The sequence below is a fragment of the Castor canadensis genome, chromosome 6 (assembly GCF_047511655.1).
Source record: "Castor canadensis chromosome 6, mCasCan1.hap1v2, whole genome shotgun sequence".
Classification (NCBI taxonomy): Eukaryota; Metazoa; Chordata; class Mammalia; order Rodentia; family Castoridae; genus Castor; species Castor canadensis.
Window position 1 is genome coordinate 38,752,684 of NC_133391.1, and position 19,778 is coordinate 38,772,461.

Consider the following 19,778-nt stretch of genomic DNA (forward strand, 5'->3'; position numbering starts at 1 on the left):
TGCTATTTAAACCCAAAGCTAATGTCTGTACCCCAAAGATGGGCTAATGTGCTTACTTTGCCTCTTCCTGTGATGTTTCTGTACCCCATTACAACCCTCCTTTCTTCTGCCTTCACCATTACTTGTCCCTTTATTTAGTGTATGGAGCGAGTGGTCAGACCTGACATGTGGGACCCCTGGAGTTGGGCCTCTGACCTAGAACTCTGGTTACAACATGACAAGGAACCCCCATGTTAGACTATAGTATAACCAAGGCAGAAGTGTCCATTGTGGTGGACTACTAAATTTTGGTTAAACAGTTAGCCTACCCAGATTATTACAAGCCCCATTCTATAATAAAATTGACACTCAAAGAATTACATGACTCCACCCAGGTCAGATGCCTGTGAAGTGGCAGAGCTTGGATTCACAGCCAGACCTTCTGACCAAAACCACTGTTTTGTCATCATACCCCAACTGCTTCACAATTGCTTCTGCTGCCGCTTTCAAGGGAGCAAAAATTCTGCTGAGACCAGCAACAATTTTATGCAAATGCATTTACAGTTCATTGATGCTGTCCTAATTAGGACCTTAATGAAGATGGCTCTGGGGAAAAGAAACCTAAAGCAGAGAGAGATAATGGGGCCAGATCGTGGGCCTAATGTGGCTGAAGACACTGCAAAGTCACCTCTGAGGACCTCAAAGCAGTCTTAGCCAGTCGGAGGTTGGCAACAGTGTAGAAAACCTACACTGCATCATTAGGAAAAAGGGACATAAGTGTGGCCCCTGTAAGGAAGGAAGTCAGGAACATGCCGGGGAATCCTTTGGTACCTCAGATAGTCAATTTATAAGCAGGAAAGGTATGTTTTAGCTCACAGTTGTAGGAGTTCCAGTCCATCATCTATTGACCCCATTGTTTTAGGCCTATGTCAGCAAATCACGGAAGGAGCAACAGTGAAACAAAACCACTCACCTCATCAGGAGTCAGGAAGTAAAAGAGAAAAGGACATGGAGCCAGGATCCCATATTCCCCTTTGAAGGCACACCCCCAATGGCCCAAGAACCTCCAGTTAGGCCTACCTCTTAAAGGTTACACCACCTCCCAATAGCTTCATCCTAGGGACTAAGCCTTTCACCCGTAGACATTTGGAGGACAAGCAACTTACAGACAGGAGCCCTTGGGATGGCTTTATGCTTAGCTAACACATCAGCCCATCATTGCTCCTCTGTTTGAAATTCTTCAGTAGTTTCGTAACTGTAGCATAAAATTCAGGTCCTTACCTTACACACAAGATCTGCCATGACCTCCCACTCTTAACTGTCAAGTCTTAACTCTCTTCCTAAAGGAGGATATGGGAGAGTTAGAGTTCAGGTACCATCTTCTTCTCCAGTCTTGGTTTGATGCTTCTTGTCTGTACCCTACAGTTCCACAGTTGGTCAGACTGCTTGCCATTATTCATTCTTGCCTCCTACCAGTATATGCTGTGTATTTTTGATTTCCTAGTACCTGACATAGCACATGGAACATTGTAGGATGCTATATGGTTGCATGGGTATGTGCCTGAATAAACAGAATCCTGAAGAAAACCTACTTGTAGGCAGACTAACAAGCGTTCCAAAAATGTCCACATCTTAATCTCTGGATCTATGTTATTTGGAAAAATTGAATTCAAGATGCTGATCAACTGACCTTATGACAGGGAGATTATCCTGAATTAGCCAGATGGACCCAGTGTAATCACAAGGATACTTAAAAGAAGGAAGCCAAACACCAGTGTCAGAATGATGAAATATAAGAAAGATCTGACAGGCTGCTATTGACACGGAAGGTGAAAGAGGACCAAGAGGCCCCAACAGCAGGCAGCCTATAGAAGCTGGAAAAGACAAGAACAAAATGAATTCTTCTCTAGGGCTTCCAGAAATGAATATAGCCCAGCAAGACACATTTCAGGCTTTTTTTTTTTTAGAAATAATAATAATAATTTAGAATAATAATATTGGACTTAAAAAATTTTTTTATTATCATATTATTGTACAGGGGTACATTGTGACATTTACAAAAGTGCTTAAGATATAGTTTAGTTAAATTTACCACCTTGATCATTCTCCTTTATCTATTCTCCCCCCATTTTAGAATAGTTACAACAGGTCTCATTTTTCCATTTACACCCTCCTATGCCCTTTCCTTATGTCCTCCCCTCCCATGGAGCCAACCCCACACAGGACCTATTTTACCTTCTTATTCTCCATTTTGAAAAAAGCCATTTGTGATATTTCCTGTGCATGTGTATTATATCCCAAATTGGTTCATCCCCTCCATTTTTCTCCTTTCTACCTTAGTCCCCTTCTTACAGTGATTTCAACAGGTTTAAATATTCTATAGTCATTCTTGTATAGATAATATACCAGCCATATTCACCTTCTAACTTCCTTCTTTTTCCTTCCCCCTCCTGTTAGTGACCTCCCTTTAATGTGACCTGTTTTCATTCTTGTCTTTCATTGTTCTCTGGAATTTTTGTCTTGGTATCACACCTGCACATGCATTGTATTTAAGTCAATGCAACCCCCCCGCTGCACTTCCTTGCCCTTTTCTCCCTACCCTGTGTTAACAGTGTTCAGTGTGTTTCCTTGTGCCTTGTTCCTACACAGATATGATATATCTATGCCATCATTTCAGACTTCTGACCTCTAGAACTGTAAGATGATATAGTTAATAAATTTAACTGTTAAGATGATAAACTTAGTGTTAGTCACTGTTTGTGATAATTTGTAATACCAGCAAATAGAAAACTAATACAGGCCTTTTGAACTCAGGGCCTCCCCCATGGTAGGAAGGTGCTCTACTTCTTGAGCCATGCCTCCAGCTCTAATGCAGGCATTTTTAAATTATGCACAAACAAGTTCCAAAGGAGACAACTGCTACTCCTCCCTCCACATCAACAGAACACCTTTGTGCAAAGACTGTGCTAGGACCTGGAGGGACACAGAGCTGCATTAGAACAAATCCTGACCTTGAGATCTATCATCCCAAGGAATCAGGGGAGGGGTAAAGCAGCTGATAAACTGTCACTAAAAGAGATTAGAAAGCATCAAAAGTGGGAGGGAGCTAAAAGAAGAAAGAAATAGAACGTGGACTTGTAGCTGAGCAGATCTGGCTTGCCAAACACAAGCACAGAGCAACAGTTAAGAGCTTGCATTTGAGAGAGGAAGGGGCCTTGGAAGGAAGTTGGCCCAAGTGGGCTCTGGATCAGGCTGTCTGGAGAACCCAGACCTCTCTACAAATGAAAAACTGTCCGAATGAAACTAGAGTTTTAGACCCCCTACCCAAAGTACTGTCAAGTTCCATGTGTCAGGTGTGGCCACTCACCCCCACCACTCCAGATAGAGGCAGTAATGGTGAAGGCAGAGAAAGGAGATATTACATGGCCCTGAACACAAGAGAAGCAAAGTAAGCACTTCAGCCCTTCTTCAGTCATCTTCGGGGTTCAGACATAAGCATTAGGTCTAAGTAGACAAAGAAATGGGAGAAGGGGTAAGAGCTATGCATAGTTAAAAGTCCCCAGTCACAGGTGTGCTCTGGTGGTCAGAGGTGACAGAAGGTGATCTGGCAGGTCACTGTCTCAGGACTGGTCAGGTGGGGCATGATTGACTCTCACTGAAGTCCTTGCTCTCTCTCACAGAAGTTATCACGTCATCACTGGAGGGGAGAATCTGGTCCCCATGAGGTGATTACTTACTCCTGCTTTTTGTTAATTTGTGGCTTTTTAGCCAGAGCAGTTAAAGGACCTATTACACCATCAGTGATAAAACTGCAGATAAGATAATGCAAGTAATTGAATGCTAAAGCCAGAGTCACTCTTGACAGTCCCCTCATTCTATGGGTGCGTGATCAAGAGACAGAGAGAAATGTCCTTCACTTGGAAGCCTTCTTTGGCTCTCACCAGGCAGATTCCATCTTCACAAAAGCCCCATCTGGTCACCCCTTGATTCAATCTCAAAGCGATAATCATTACAGGAGTTGCAGTTGGCATGATAAGGCTGCCTTCTCTTATCATACTGTCCATTTCTTGAAGACAGTGGCTAAATCTGACCCATTTTTTAAAATTCATCTCAACAGTGACTAATACATAGTAACTGAAAAATAGGTATTTGTTGAATGAGTGAGCCTAACTGGGAAAATCAGATAAACAGAGACGTCCCAAATCAGAGAAAAGAGACAGTGATAGCATTTTTTACTTAGTGAATATTTCTTACTTTATCATCGAAAAAGAAGTTAGGCTTTAACAAGAGTGATTCAAATGTGTACTTTTTGTTTATTTCAAAGTCTGTATTTTTCTGCTGTGCTACAGCTTCAAAACCCAAGTCATAGTTCTCATTTGGTCACTTACCAATTGTGCGACCTTGGACTGGTAATCACTGAGAGCCTTAGTTTCTACCTCTAGAAAGTATGGATAAGACCTATTCTATCAGATCATTTGGAGAATGACAGTATCTGCACAGCCCCTATGCCCAATGCATAGCAGATGCTCAAGTGATAACCGTTATACACATTGTCATAGGCCTGGGTCCTGCCCTTTGCACTCTGCTGGGAAGCACTGGTTCCAACATTACAGAGCAGCTCCACTTCTGGGTCCCCAGTGCACCCTGGGAAAGCAAAATTCTTCCTAGTCTTCCTCTTGCTTGAGGCCCCAGGCATCTTGAGCTGACTGACCTCCCTGCTTCCACAGGAAGCCTGTGCCTGGAAGAAATTCGCCCAGTCCCTGGGATGTCTTCTAAAGTCTGCACTAGAAACTTCTGCCGGCAGACAACTTCCTTATATCTGTAAATAATGGACTTGTGAGGGTGAATCTCGACATAAAATATTAAATTTAAAAATCAAGTGTGGTCAACTTTATACGAAGTGTGGTCCTAATTTTATAAAATATATGAATATATACATACAGTTTAAGGAAAAAATGAAACAGAAACAAGAAGAAATGAATAATTAGCTCAATGTAATAAAAGCACACATGGTTTTTACTGATAGATCAATTTTGCATTTTTGTGTGCATGTGTTACTTTTACAATGACAAATAACACCTAACCATAATCTATTCGTTTGTCTTTTATACATTTCTGAGGGCGAAGGCTCAGTGGAAAACAATCCAGCGGGCTGCTTATGTACTTGTAGGCCCAACACTGACACTGTCCTTCTCCTGGGGCCTCACCCTCGTCTCTTCCTGCACTTTTATTCCATCCAGAGAAATTCATTTTGATCTCTTGCTCCCATTCTCCATGTCTGTTTCACTCACAGCCACACCCTTGGAGTGGTCTGGGGCCTCTTGAGTAGCAAATGTCCAGTTCTCCTTGTCACCTCTTTAACCACTCCCCTTCATTTGCCAGGAAGCCTCCAAAGCCCGAAGCCTGACTGAGAACTTCCCCACCCCCAACCCTTTCAACTCCATCAAGGATCCTACTGGGCTTTCTTCCTTTTGAACATCACTCAACTCCATTTTGCCAAGTATGAGGTGTTAAAAAAAAAAAAAAACATGAAAATTAGGACTGTAGGTGGAAGAGAAGAGAAGGAAAAAAGGGAAGAAACCTACAAAATTCTAAAGAAGCAGGACTAAATTTGCATAATTTGGTATATCTAGGCTATGCTTCCAGCCACTCTGAAGTCTCAGATGGCAACATAAAGGGATTCAAATCGTCGTCTTTCTCTTTCCTCTAACCCCAGCAGTATGAGGCAAGAGTGTGTGTGTCAGAGTGAACAGTAGTCTCCAGGCTGGCGTGTGGCTCAGTGGTAGAGCACTTACCTACCATGCCTAAGGCCCTGGGTTTGATCCCAACACTCCACGTCTGACCACACACACACACATACACACACACACACACATACACACACACACACACACACACACACACACACACACACACACACACGCAGACACAAAGTTTCCAAAGAAAAACAGTATTTCAAGTTCCCCTCCAGACAGGAGGGACAACAACCAGCTTCCAGCAAGGCAATGATTCCCCTTTCCTGTCCCTGGAGCCACACCTGTGGGAAGCTATTTACCTTGGCCATTCATATTCTCTGACTCATGGATCTAATTAAACTATCTGACTGTATGTCTTTTAATACACTTTTTTAAATAATCTTAGCTGTGCCTTTCAAACTGACCTGCACACCCAAGGTGTGTCTCAAGCCACATTTATAAGCCCAACACAGGAGCACAAAGGTCTTACTTATTAAAAGAGACTCCCTGATTCTCTACAAAGTTTACTTTTTCGAACCTGGAATATTTGCCTCTCTTCTTGTTGCTATTTCAGGGAAAAGAGCTGCCAAGTAGTTTTTCTTATTTATCTTAGAAGGGGGCAGGAGTAGAAGTGGATTCTTGCTCTAACATTGGTGCCAACAGTTGGCTTGAAATAAGTGTTCACAGCCAGGTTTTTGAATTGTAGTAACCAGGAGCCCATTATGCAAAGACTCCTGAAATGTCTCTCTCAGAGTACTCCAGCCAAGAAGAGTGGGAACCTTTGATCCTGTCTGGAGCCGAAAGGATCTGAGAATGGAGTGGAGACAAACAAGACCACTGGCCAGGAACTCAGCTAGCTGTGCGTGCCCAAGGCCTCTCCACCACTGGATTTGCCAGACAGCTCTAGTCCAAGGCCAGGGCACACTGGGTTTCAGAACAGTTGTCTACATATTGGACCATATTGTGGTCAGAGGTAGGCTGGCCAACTAGTCAACTTGCTCAAAGACACCCAAGCCAGCCATCGCCATCTTCCTCAGATATCTTGGCTGCTCTCTTAAGAACCTTTCTCTCTTGACTTTTGGATGGAAGCAGCCCAGGATGGTTCCTCAACCCCACCCTCAAATTCCTCTGTGCATAAACAGGATGTTTGGAAAACTTCAGAATGGCCAGGGATCTGCTGTGTTGGCCATTGACTCTCACCTGGAAAGCAGTGGTAAGTGACCTCAGTGAGCCTCTTCCTTCTGGTTGTGGACATCGCCCAAATAGCCAAATCTAAATTCTCTCTCTCTCTCTCTCTCTCTCTCTCTCTCTCTCTCTCTCACTCTCTCTGTGGGGGGGGGTGTCTGTCCATCCATCTCTCTCTGCATGTGTAGTGTCTGTCTCTTTCTCTGTCTGTCTGTCTCAACTTTGCTTGGCTACAAAGAGTTCAAACTGGCCCAAGCAAGGTAAACAAGATGCTTTCACCTTTTAAGGAGATTTCTTATTGTATCATAAGGAATCTCCACTGCTCCCAAATGTCTAAAGGTGAGTCCCATAGTTGGGATCCTTATAACCTTTACAGAACTCTGCTCAAGATCCTAAGGAATGGGGTAGGACACTGGAGAAGAATCCTCCATGGGAAAGAGCCTGTTCATGAAAAAAGCTTCACTGGACTAAGTGTTCCTGGCTAAAGACCCCTTTCCACTCCCTCCTAACAGTGCAGAATGGATGGTCCCACCATCAATGCTCAGAAGCACTGAGGCAGGTTAGCAAACAGGGAAAATAACCTACCAGGAGCTCTCTTCTCTTAAGCAAACACAGTACAGCCCTGAACCACCTCTAAAGCAATAAATCCTCTCTAAATTGTAAATACCCTGGTGGTCATAAATATCATTGCAAGATAGTGTCCAGAAGAGGCCCATTTGGGTCTCCTTGCTTGTTAACAAAAGGGGGCTTGCCCCCAATTTGGCCTCCCAGGCCAAATCCTCTTACTCAGGACCTCATGAATCAAAGGCCTAAAATTAGCACAAGCACATGCACAGAATGTCCCTTGTTATGTGATAAGGCTGTGTTAATTAAACCTGCCAGCCACCCTAGCCCTTCCCTAAGGACTGCCCATATTTTGCCCATCTTAGAACTTATAAATTGGGCTTAACCAAATAAATCAATGCTTCTGTGCCACCTGGCAAGGGCCCACCACTTCCCTTGCAGTGGTTCCTCTTACTCTTTCTTTCCTTTTTTTTTTCCATAAAGTTTTGTTACCATTTTGCAATTTGTGACTCTGTCCAGTTTTATGTTCAGGTGACACAAGGACTCCAAGTCTTCTGGACTAGTGTCTTCTTAGACCACTCAGTCCAATACCAGCACCTTCTTCATGGGAGCTGAGTCTCCTAGATACAAAGACCCTAACATCCGGGGATGAACAGAGAAAAACATGAGAGCCTTCCAGAAGGATGGGAATTAGAGTGAGGACCACCACAGCGGCCTCCTCCCTGGCAACCAACACCCAGGCTTAGCTGTGAACGTTTTTACACTTAGACATTCCCTGCTGATACCAAAGCTCCTTATGTGTGACTCTGAACTATAGAATCCTGCCACCACAGCTACTGGAGCAGTATGACCCCCTGCCTACCCTTCCCCATCCAGCCCCCACAGGATCTGCTACCCCACTGGCCCTTGTGCTGGGACATACAGCAACTTCAGCTGCCCCTGCTGGTCCCCACACAGCTGCTCCTGCAGTCAGACCCATCCTCAGTGTCCCACAGTCGCCACACCAGCTCCACATTGTGTACTCTCGGGTCCCTCTGTCAACCTTCCCTGATGCCAAAGCCACACTGGGGACTCAAGAGCAAAGCCTTCCAGTTCCAGCAGCAAACCAAGTCTGGTTACTTGGAAGCCTCAGAGTAGCCTTTCTCCTTTATGAGTACCACACTGTCTCCTAAGCCCATGAAGATTCCCACTGGGCAAGAAAGGTACAGATGGGAGAAAGAGCATCCAAGTATGAGAAAGCAGTGTCTGTGCCTACAGTGTCTGCTCTCCAGAATAAGTAGCCCCACACCAGGCTGCAACACCTGCCCTATGTGTCCACCAGTCTGTGATGACTGCCCTATCCTCCATCTGCCTCTGACAACTACTCTGGCTCACCCTCCTCCCATCCTGCAACACCTGTCCTCTCCCACACACCACTCTGGACCCCATCCCTGTGCCTGTGACCACCTGTGGGGAAGGAATTCCAACAGGCAGGGAAGGGATCCATGGAGAGGTGGGATGGGGCAGAAGGTTGGACTGCTGCATTTACATTGCTCTTATTCTGCTGCCTTTTGTTCCCAATGTTACTGCAAAGTGTTTCCCCCCTCACCCCAAGGAAGCTGGGGATGTCCACCGCTCCACTCCATCTTGAGCCATCTGTCTTCAGCTGAGGCCTCCTGCCCTGGGGAGAAGATCTTACAGATCAAAAACTCACAGAGCACATCATTGGACATCATTCCATGTTGAGGACCACATGACACAGCAGAGGCCACCAGGCCAGTGCAGGGGCTCTGATCCACCTGACCACACCTCTCATGGGCCAACTACAGACCGTTCCCACCAGACATGAAGACTGCTGAAGATGGCTGGGAAAGGTGATTTTTCCAAAGCATTAAAACCACACTTGTTTGTTTTTTAAAAATGAAAAAAAAATGTAGAACATTTTTACAAGGGATGCATAAAATATTCCTGCTTGATTGTGTAATGGAGAACCCACAGCAATAAATTGAGGGAGAGTACTGGTGAAATTTAAACAATGTTGGGGTGATATTCCCAACAGATTCCTAATGGATGTCATCCTTAGGACTCAGGAACTCAGGAATGAACAACGGGACACTCATGAACCCTAACTCATAAGTTACTCCTCAAGTATTTCTAATACTAATTATAGTCTTCATTCATTGTTATGGATATCTTAAAAACTATTTCAGAAATAAGAAATAAGTTTACAAAAACTGTATTTTATAGCATTCAAACTCTGGAAAATCCAAATAACCATTATAGTGTGTATTCAAACAATGTAACATTCAGATTTCCTGATAAAGTTAGCAGCACTAGTTAGAAAGAATGACAGTTTGAAAATGCTAATTTAAAGATGTATTCTGCTTGCAAAAATTGTTACTTGGAACACTAGTCATTAGAATATGTGTGAAGATTTGTATGAAGTACTCTGTGTATAAAAACTTACTACTATGTGTTTTCGTGGCAACAATTACACAAGCGTGCATTCGTAACATGACAGTTGTAAGGACCAACCGATTGGTTGCCTTTTCTTTCCTTCTGATTTTTTAAAATATTGACCTTCCTCTTGGATCACACCTGTTTCCTGTTTTGCATTCTGTTTGACATCCCTGGATTCCTTCAAACCAGTGAAGTGTCACTTGCAAAACTTTAGTTCTTACAAGAAAATTGTAAAGTTGGTTCCTGTTTTCCTGAATCTTCAACTGGTTTTTCCTGGAATTTGGGATTTGGAAAAACAGAAATTTCTCATACAGGCTGGGAAGAAAATTTCATATGGAAAGTCAAGTTAAGATGTTGTGCCAGCCCACAGGAAGGCGACCTGCAGAAAGCCTTTCTGGAGCTTGAAAGGGGAATAATGGGACTTGGGGGCTACCGGCAGCCCCAGAAGTGAGACCCTGTGGAAATAAGAAAGCATGAACCCCATTTCTTCAATTTATCCTTCACTAGAAAATGTACTGAAAGCAGAACCACCAGCTCATTTAGTAGTGAATGAAGATGAGCTGGGTGTGGTGATACATGCCTACAATCTCAGCACTTGGGAGAGTAAGGCACCAGGGTCATGAGTGATAGACCCACTTGGGGAAAATTAAATAGGCCTTATCTCAAAACCAAAATACAAAGAAAAGGGCTGGGGGTGTGGTTCAAGTGATAGACCACTTGCCTAGCAATCCCAAAGGACCACAAAAATAAATAAATACATACATAAATAACCAAAAAGTAAAATAAAATCGTGAAAGAGCATTGACAAGTGCTTTAAAAAGACAAGTCCTGACCTCCCAGTATGGCTTGTTAAGTATGGAAGATATTGGGGGTTATTGGCATAACAATTTTTATCAAGTAAAGCTAAATGTGTACATATTTCTTATCATACATTTGAACTTCCAGCTGGGTTTTGTTGTTGTTTTAGTTTTCAATTTTGTTTTGTTTTTTTTTTTTTGCTCTTGTAAATTTATCTTAATTCATTAGTGTGCCTGGAAATTATTTTATTAATGTATATTAATTGTACAAAAGGGTTTCATTGTGGTATTCACATACGTGTATATAATACTTTGATCAAATTCACCTCCTCTGTTACTTTTTCTCATCCCCGTCCACCCCTTCCCTTTCATGCAGTTTTTTAGTGGGATTCACTATTCTTTTTTCATACTTTGACCATATTTACTCCTCCATCATCCTCCTCTTTCAACCTCCCCCCTCCCGTTGGTTCTCCTCCACACACAGTCTCCCTTTTCCACTCATGTCATCTCTTTTTTAAGGTCTAGATTCCATATATGAGAGAAAACACAGGATATTTGTCTTTCTGAGCTTGGCTTATTTCACTTAACATGATGATCTCCAGTCCATCGATTTTCCTGCAAATGACATGATTTCATCCTTCTTTATAGATGAATAATACTCCTCTGTGTGTGTGTGTGTGTGTGTGTGTGTGAGTGTGTGCGCACATGCATCACATTGTTTTATCCACTCACCATTGATGAACACCTAGGCTGACTGCATAAGTTGGCTATTTTGAATAGTGCAGCAATAAACATGGATGTTCAGGAATCTCTATGCTACACTGACTTAAATTCTTCAGATATATGCCCAAGAATGACTTAGCAGGATTACATAGTAGCTCTAATTTTTGTTTTTTTGAGAAACTTCCATACTGAGTTCCATAGTGGCTGCTCTAATTTGCATTCCCACCAGCAGTGCATAAAGGGCCCTTTTCTTCCTTACCCTCGCCATCACTTCTTGCTGTTTGCTTCATTAATGGAATCACAAAGTCATCTTGATTTCCATTTCCTTCATGGCTAAAGATGTTGGACATTCTTCATGTATTTATTTGCCATTTGTACTTCTTCTTTTGAGAACAGTCTGTTCAATTAATTTGTCTGTTTATTAATTGGATCATTCTTTCTTTTGGTGTTTAGTTTTTTGAGCTCTTTATATATTTTGGATATGAATTCCATGTCAGATGAATAGCTGGCAAAGATGTTCTCCTATTCTTAGGCTGTCTCTTCATTCTAATAATTATTTCTGTCGATGTAGAGAAGCCTTTAATTTGATGCATTCTCATTTTTCAACTCTTGCCCTTATTTTCTATTGGAATCCTATTTAGAAGGCTGTTGTCAATCTTCAAGGATTTTCCCTATATTTTCCCATGATAATTTCAAAGTGTTAGGTCATACATTAAAGTCTTTGGTCTCATTTTAAACTGATTTTGTACAGGGTAAGAGATAGGGATCTAGTTTCAGTCGTCTGCATGTGAATACCCAGTTTCCCAACCACATTTGTTGAAGAGTTTGTCTTTTCTCCAACTTATATTTTTGAACCTTTGCCAAAAATCATGTGACTGTAGCTATGTGTTCCTGTTGCTGAGTCTTCTATTCTATTTCATTGCTCTGTGTGTCTGTTTTTATGCCAGTACCGTGCTGTTTTTACCACGGTAGCACTGTAGCAAAATTCAGAATTGCTCTTTTTGCTTAGGATTATTTTGACTATCTAAGGTCCTTTATGCTTCCATATGGATTTTAGGATTTTAGGAATTTTGATGTGAATTGCATTGAATCTGAAGACTGCTTTCAGTAGTATAGCCATTTTCACAATACGAATTCTGCTGATCTGTGAACATGGGAGGTCTTTCATCTCCTTAGTTCAATTTATTCATAGATAGTTTTTGAGGCTACTGTGAATGGAATTGTTTTCCTGATTTCTTTCTCAACCCGTTTGTCATTAGTATAGAGAAAACCTGTGATTTTTGTAGGTTGATCTGTATCCTCCTACCTTACTGAAAGTGTTTATTAGAATTAAGAGGGTTTTTTGGTAGAGTTTTCAGGGAGTTTTAAGCATAAGAGCATATCATCTACAAACAGGGATAATTATCTTCTTCCTGTCCTATTTGTAACTTTCATTACTTTCTTTTGTCTTATTGTTCTGGTTAAGAAGTCAAGTGCTCTATTGAATAAGAATCTTGTTCCTGACTTTATAGGAAATGGTTTCAGTGTTTCCCCATTTAGTGCAATTTTGGCTACAGGTTTGTCATCTATATCATACAGATTTTCCTATAGTTAGACGCCTTCCTTCTATTCCTAGTTTCTTCAGGGTTTTTATCATGAAGGGATGTTGAATCTTGTCAAAGTCTTTTTCTCAATCTATTGTACTGATCAAGTGATTTTTCTCTTTAATTCTATTCATGTGCTGTATTACATTTATTGACTTGTGTATGTTGAACTATTCCTGCAGCCCTGGAATGAAACCAACTGGATCATGATGTATGATCTTTTTAAGGTGGTTGTTGAATTCTGTTTGCCAGTATTTTATTGAGAATTTTTGCATCTATGCTCATCAAGAAAATTGGTCTATTATTTTCTGTGTGTGTGTGTGTGTGTGTGTGTTTGTGTGTCTCGTTACTGTTGTTATGTCCTTCTCTGATTTTTGTATCAGGATAATACTGGCTTTGTATATGGGTTTGGTAGTGTTCATTTTCTATTTCACAGAATAGTTTGGGAAGCACTGGTGTTAGTTCTTTTTTAAAGATCTATGGAATTCATCAATGAATCCATCCAGTCCTGATCTTTTTTTCTTGGGAGACTCTTTATTTCTGCTTCACTCTCATTGCTATTATTCATCTGTTGAAGTTGTTTACATCCTCTTGGTTCAATTTTGGTAGGCCATATATCTAGAAATTAATCCATTTCTTCTCAATTTTCCAGTATATTGGAATATAAGCTTTCAAAATATCCCTAATGATTCTCTGAATTTCATTTGTATTTGTTGTAATAGCCCCCTTTTTGTCTCTAACTATATTAATTTGGGTCTTTTCCCTCTTTCTTTTGGTTAGTTTGGCTAAAGGTTTGTCAATCTTGATCTGTTCAAAGAACCAACTCTTGTTTCATTGATTCTTTGCCTCATTCTTTTAGTCTTTGTTTCATTTTTTTCTGCCCTAATCTTCAACATTTCTTCCATCCACTGGTTTGGGGTTTCATTTATTCTTGTTTTTGTAAGAGCTTGAGGCACACCGTTAGGCTATTTGAGATCCCTCTGATTTTTTGTGTAGGCATTCATAGCTATAAACTTAACATCCTAAACTCACCACCTTTTCTGTATTCCACAAGTTCTGGTAAGTTGTGTTTTCATTTTCAGTTGATTCTAGACAATTTTAAGTTTCCTCTCCAATTTCTTGAGTGACTCACTCTTCATCCAAAAGCATGGTGCTCAATCTCCCTTTGTTCATATAGTTCCTGTAGTTTCTCTTGCTATTGATTTCTAACTTTATTCAATTAGCTCTGTCAAGAAATTCCTTCTGGGGACCAGGAACTAGAGAAAAGGTTAGATCAAAAAGAATTAACCTAGAAGGTAATACACATGCACATGAAATCAATGTGAGTCAACTCCCTGTATAGCTTTCCTTATCTCAACTAGCAAAAACCCTTGTTCCTTCCTATTATTGCTTATACTCTCTCTTCAACAAAATTAGAGATAAGGGCAAAATAGTTTCTGCCGGGTATCGAGGGGGTGGAAGGGAGAGGGAGGGGGTGGAGTGGGTGGTAAGGGAGGGGGAGGGGCGGGGGGAGAAATGACCCAAGCATTGTATGCACATATGAATAATAAAAAAATAAAAATTTTAAAAAAAAATAAATATTTGATTGTAAAAAAAAAAAAAAAGAAAAGAAATTCCTTCTATATTTTTGTGCTTTGTTAAGACTTGCTTTCTGGCCCCAAATGTGATCTATTTTGGAGAAAGTTCTGTGGGCTGTATCCTGCAACTATTGGTGAAATGCTCTGTAGATGTCTGTTAAGTTCTTCTGGTTTAGGGTGCAATTTAACTCTGAGATATCTTTGTTGATTTTTGTCTGGATGATCTACCTATTGATGACAGTGGGATATTGACATTACCCACTATTAATGTGTCTAGCCCTATCTGTCCCTTTGCATTCAGTAATATCTGTTTAATGAAATCAGGTGCACCAACATTTGCACATATATCCTTACCATCAATATCTTCTTGATGTATAGTTCACTTTATTAATATGTCATGACCTTCTTCATGTCTTCTAACTAATTTTGGCTTGAAGATATTAGTTTAACTACTTCTGTTTGTTTTCAACTTCTTCTTACTTGGTATACCATTTTCCATCCATTCACTTTCATATCTACAATCCCAGCAATGAAGGAGGCATAGGTAGGAGGATCGCAGTCTGAGGCCAGTATCAGGCAAAAACATGAGACCCTATCAAAAATTAAAATTGAAGCAAAATGTGCTGTAGGGAGGTAGCTCAAGTGGTAGAACAACTGCTTAGCAAATGCAAGACCCCGAGTTCAAATCCCATTACCACTAGAGGGGAAAATAATTAAAGAAATATGTATTTTGTGTGAAAATGGAAAAATGAGACCTGTTAAAACTATTCCAGGAATGGGAGGAGGGGTGATAAAAGAGAATGATAGAGGGGATGAATTAAGCTATGACGTATTGTAAGAACTTTGGTATATATCACAATGTACCCCCAGTACAACAGTAATTTTAAAAGGGGGGAAACTAAAAAATGAAAAAAGGAATATGTATTTTAAATTAAGTAATAAAAAGAAGGGGTGGGGAGAAAAGGAAATCAGGAAGGGGAGAAAAGAATATGGGATGAAGGTATAAAAAATATTAATGAGAAGGCTCAGTATAATTATTGCTGAGAAAGACAAAACGGGGAAAAAAGCAATAAAGAAAAGCCAGTCTTAATGTCTTCCTTTCCAAAGAGAGTGGAAACAGTTGGACCCCACCAGAGCAGTAGGCACTGTCCTGCAATCTCTAGCCCTCAGAACTCTTGTCTGTGACTCTCCCAATGTGTTCACTCCTGTGCCCAGGCCTGCCTGCATCTCTAGGTGCAGCCTGGGCACAGTGATAGGCTAAGACTCCAGGATGAGGCAGCAGCTCCAGGGGGCAGGGTGGCTCTGGGAGCATAGAAGCCTCTCTGGGCACTCAGCGGCAATTCCAGGGCCATGGGCAGATCAAGGTGCATAAGTTGCATTTCTCCACTTGAGAGCACAGCATGGAGGCTCTGGAAACAGTGGCGCTCTAGTCCCACCCTAAGCAAAGTCTGCACTCTCCACCGGCGTAGAGTTGTGGAGTGGTGCCAGGCTAGCATCTTGCTCTCCCCACCTGAGTAGTTCTGTGTCTGTGGAACTGAATCTAGGTTCCCACCAATTTGCTGGGGCCACACTGATTCTCACAGGGTGGTTATTGCTTAGTTACTGGAGTTGGGGAGTCTTCAGGGGTTGGAGAAATTAAAAAGAAGGTCAGGGCCAAGTGTAGTGGTTCACTCTTTAATCCCAACTGTACAGGATATGGAGGTAGAAGGATCATGGTTCGAGGCCAACCCAGGCAAAAAACGTTAGCAAGACCCTATCTCAAAAACAATCCAGGTGTGGTGATACCTGCCTATGGTCTCAGCTATGCAGGAGGTTGAAATTTCACTATCAGATGCTGGACCTGTGAAAAAAGAAATGGAGACCCTACCTGGAAAAGAAACTAAACCAAAAAGGCCTGCAGGTGGAGCTCAAGTAGCAGAGTGCTTGTCTAGCAAACTACAAGGTCTTGAGTTCAACTCGCCCCAAAACAGGGTCTTTTGCTCTTCCTAACTGGGAGGCTTGTCTTTAAGACCTCCCTAAGTAGACTCACCTTCATGGCACCAGTGAGTGAGTCAGGAGGTGCAGGGATCCCCTTTTTTGGTGTTTGTTCACTGTGTAAGACACAGATCTCCAGCCTTAAATCTTATCTATCTGTTTATTTCTTGGGACTGAGATTAGAGCTCAAGGCCTCATGCTTGCGCTCTACCACTTGAGCCACTCCGCCAACCCTGTTTTGTGCTGGGTATATTTTGAGGTAGGGTCTCCAGAACTATTTGCCTTGGCTGGCCTTGAACTACGATCCTCCTGATCTCTGGCTCCTGAGCAGCTAGGATTATAGGCCTGAGCCACTGGTGCCCGGCTTAAGCCTCATTTATGTTGCTTGCAGCTCCTGAGGGCATATTATCCCCAGCCGTTACCATTTTTCTTAACACTGAACATTAGAGTCCTTTGTTTCTTTTATAGATCTAAAGTGCGATACATCTGGATTTCCCCTGCACTCTGTCCCCTCTTACTGAGACTCTCCCTTGCCTTTCTGAGCCACCCACCCCTCCTTGTAGCCAGGTACCAGAGGTTCTGCTGTGATTAATGGAGATGCAAGAAAATACTGGATGTCCAATCTTCGTGTGGTCTCTGCTGTTGTTTTTGGTGTTTTTGTTTTCCAGAAGGCCAAACTGCTTTCTGGTAATATTGAGAGATTTGGTTTTGAGCATGCCAATGATAAAGTTATAATCTCGAGACAAATTTACCCCCTTAAAACTACATTTGTAGTTGGCGTGGTGGTGTGTGCCTGTCATTCCAGCTATGCAGGAGGCTAAGATTGGGAGGATCGCTGTTACAGGCCAGCCCAGGCAAAAAAGTTCATAAGACCCCATCTCAACAGAAAAAGCTGGGCATACTGGTGCACACCTGTCATCCCAGCTATGGAGGGAAGTATAAATTAAAAGGATCACATTTTTTTGGAATTATTCATTTATTCACATGTGCATATGTTGTTTGGGTCATTTCTCCCTCACATTTTTTTTTTTTTAAAAAAGAGATGAAGGTGTGGCTCAAGTAGAAGAGTGCCTGCCTCACAAACACAAAGCCCTGAGTTCAAACCCAGTTAAACCCTCCCCAAGAAAATTACATTTGTGAAAATGTTTTCAGGAGAAAACATTTAAAGTCATCATAACTTAAAGTCATGAATTGATTATACCCACAATCCAGGTGATAATTAACTCACTATGGTGTTTCTTAACTCTATTTCATCTCTACAGAAGGACTGTACAAATTTTCTTAAATTTAGGAAATTAGCTGAAAGCACAAAATCCTGTTGCAAAAAATATATTTCAAATAAAATAAAGGGACTCCATAAGAGATAAACTTTAAAACTGCTGGAGTCTCCATTTGTCATGGCAGAGCCCTCAGCCCTTTCTCCCCTGGATCTTAATAGGGTTGAGGATACAGCACACCCTGAAGACAGTTGGGATGCTCATTACTGGTGTGGATGAGGCTTAGGGCCTGAAACAGAGGGACAACAAGCTACATGATGGCAGGCAGCACTCCCAGGCTCCAGGTTTGGCTCCCTTTGGAAAAATGCTAGAATCCTAGGGAAGTAGTGGCTACCATAAAGAGAGGGCCAGATCTAAGTCATATGAAGCTGGGATGGGCAGGACCAAACAGAGCTGCTTTGTAACTTTAGTTTGGGACAGGTGAAGTGAGAAAAGGAAAAGAATCTGCCACTTTGGAGCCAACAACAGGGAAGCATCTGTGACAGTGTGGTTCCTGAAGGCCGCTAGGCCTGGCTCCTCTCCAGGGCCCCAGGGTTACTTCAGGGATGGTGTTCAGGAGACTCAGAGGTAGATGGGGAAGAAAACAGACATTTACTCCAGGATCATCACTCTCTGGGCCAAACAGAAGGAACGGGCAGGACTACAGTTTCAGAAATCAAAACCCTATAGGGGCAAAGAGAGTTTCTTCCTGTTAGGGTTTTGTGACTCCCTCTGTTTCAATCTTCATCAACTGGCTAATACCTGTCATACTTACCATTTTTTGTATGTGAGGGGTTGGTGCTACTGGGATTAGAACGCAAGGCCTTATGCTTTCTAGGCACTTGAGCCATGCCCCCAACCCCATATTTACTATTGTTTATAAGGCGACTTGAACTTGAAGTAGAGCTGTTTTCAAAATTCAGAGGGAGAGGAATTCATAAATAATTATTGTGGTTGCCAGGCTGAAGTCAGCCACTGAGGTGACCTTCATTTGTCCTAACCAATGAAGATAGGAAGTAGACAGTTACCAGAGAAGAATTCCATGTACTAGTAATGGTGTGATTTCAGAGCTTAGGAGGCAAATCACCACTCTTGTCCTCATAGCTAATAGGTTACCCTGCAGATCAGAGCTGCTAGGGAGGATCAGAGCCTCTTGGGGAGCTGGGGCCTACAGAGCTTTTTGTCATACCAAGTACACACATGTGAGGATCACAGATTTCCACTTAAGAATAAAGGGCACCAAAGTGAGATTAAGCTGCTATTCACTATAGCTATGGTTTAGCAGGAAGAGATTTAATGCATAGTAGCGGCCCTTACCCAAGGAAGTATATTCCAGAACTCCCACTGGATGCCTGAAACCATGGATAGTATCACGGTAGTAGCAATGCATGTTTTTCCTCATACACATCTGTGATAAAGTTTAATTTTAAACTAGACACAGTAAGACATTAACAATAACAACAAATGATAACATACAACAATTATAACAGTACACTGTAATAAAGTTATTTCAAAATATATGAATTATTTATTTCTGGAATTTTCTATTTAATGCTTTTGAATCATTACTGACCTCAGAAACTGAAATTGTAGAAAGTAAAACAGCAAATGAGAGACTACCACACCTACAGATAGGCAATCTTTGTTTGAACTTGTTTTAAATCTTTTTATTTTGAGATAATTCAGACTGAGAGAAAAGTTGTAAGCACAATAATACAAAGAATTTTTGTACCCACCCCAGATTCATTTAGCTACATTTCCTTTACTGTCCCATCCTTGCCCTGCCTATCTATCCATCTATCTATCATCTATCTATCCATCCATCTAGCTAGCTATCATCTATCTATCATCTATCTATCTATCATCTATCTATCCAATCTATCTATCATCTATCTAATCTATCTATGCATCTATCTGTTATCTAATCTAATCTAACCTATTTATGTTTGCCCATCTATATAAAATC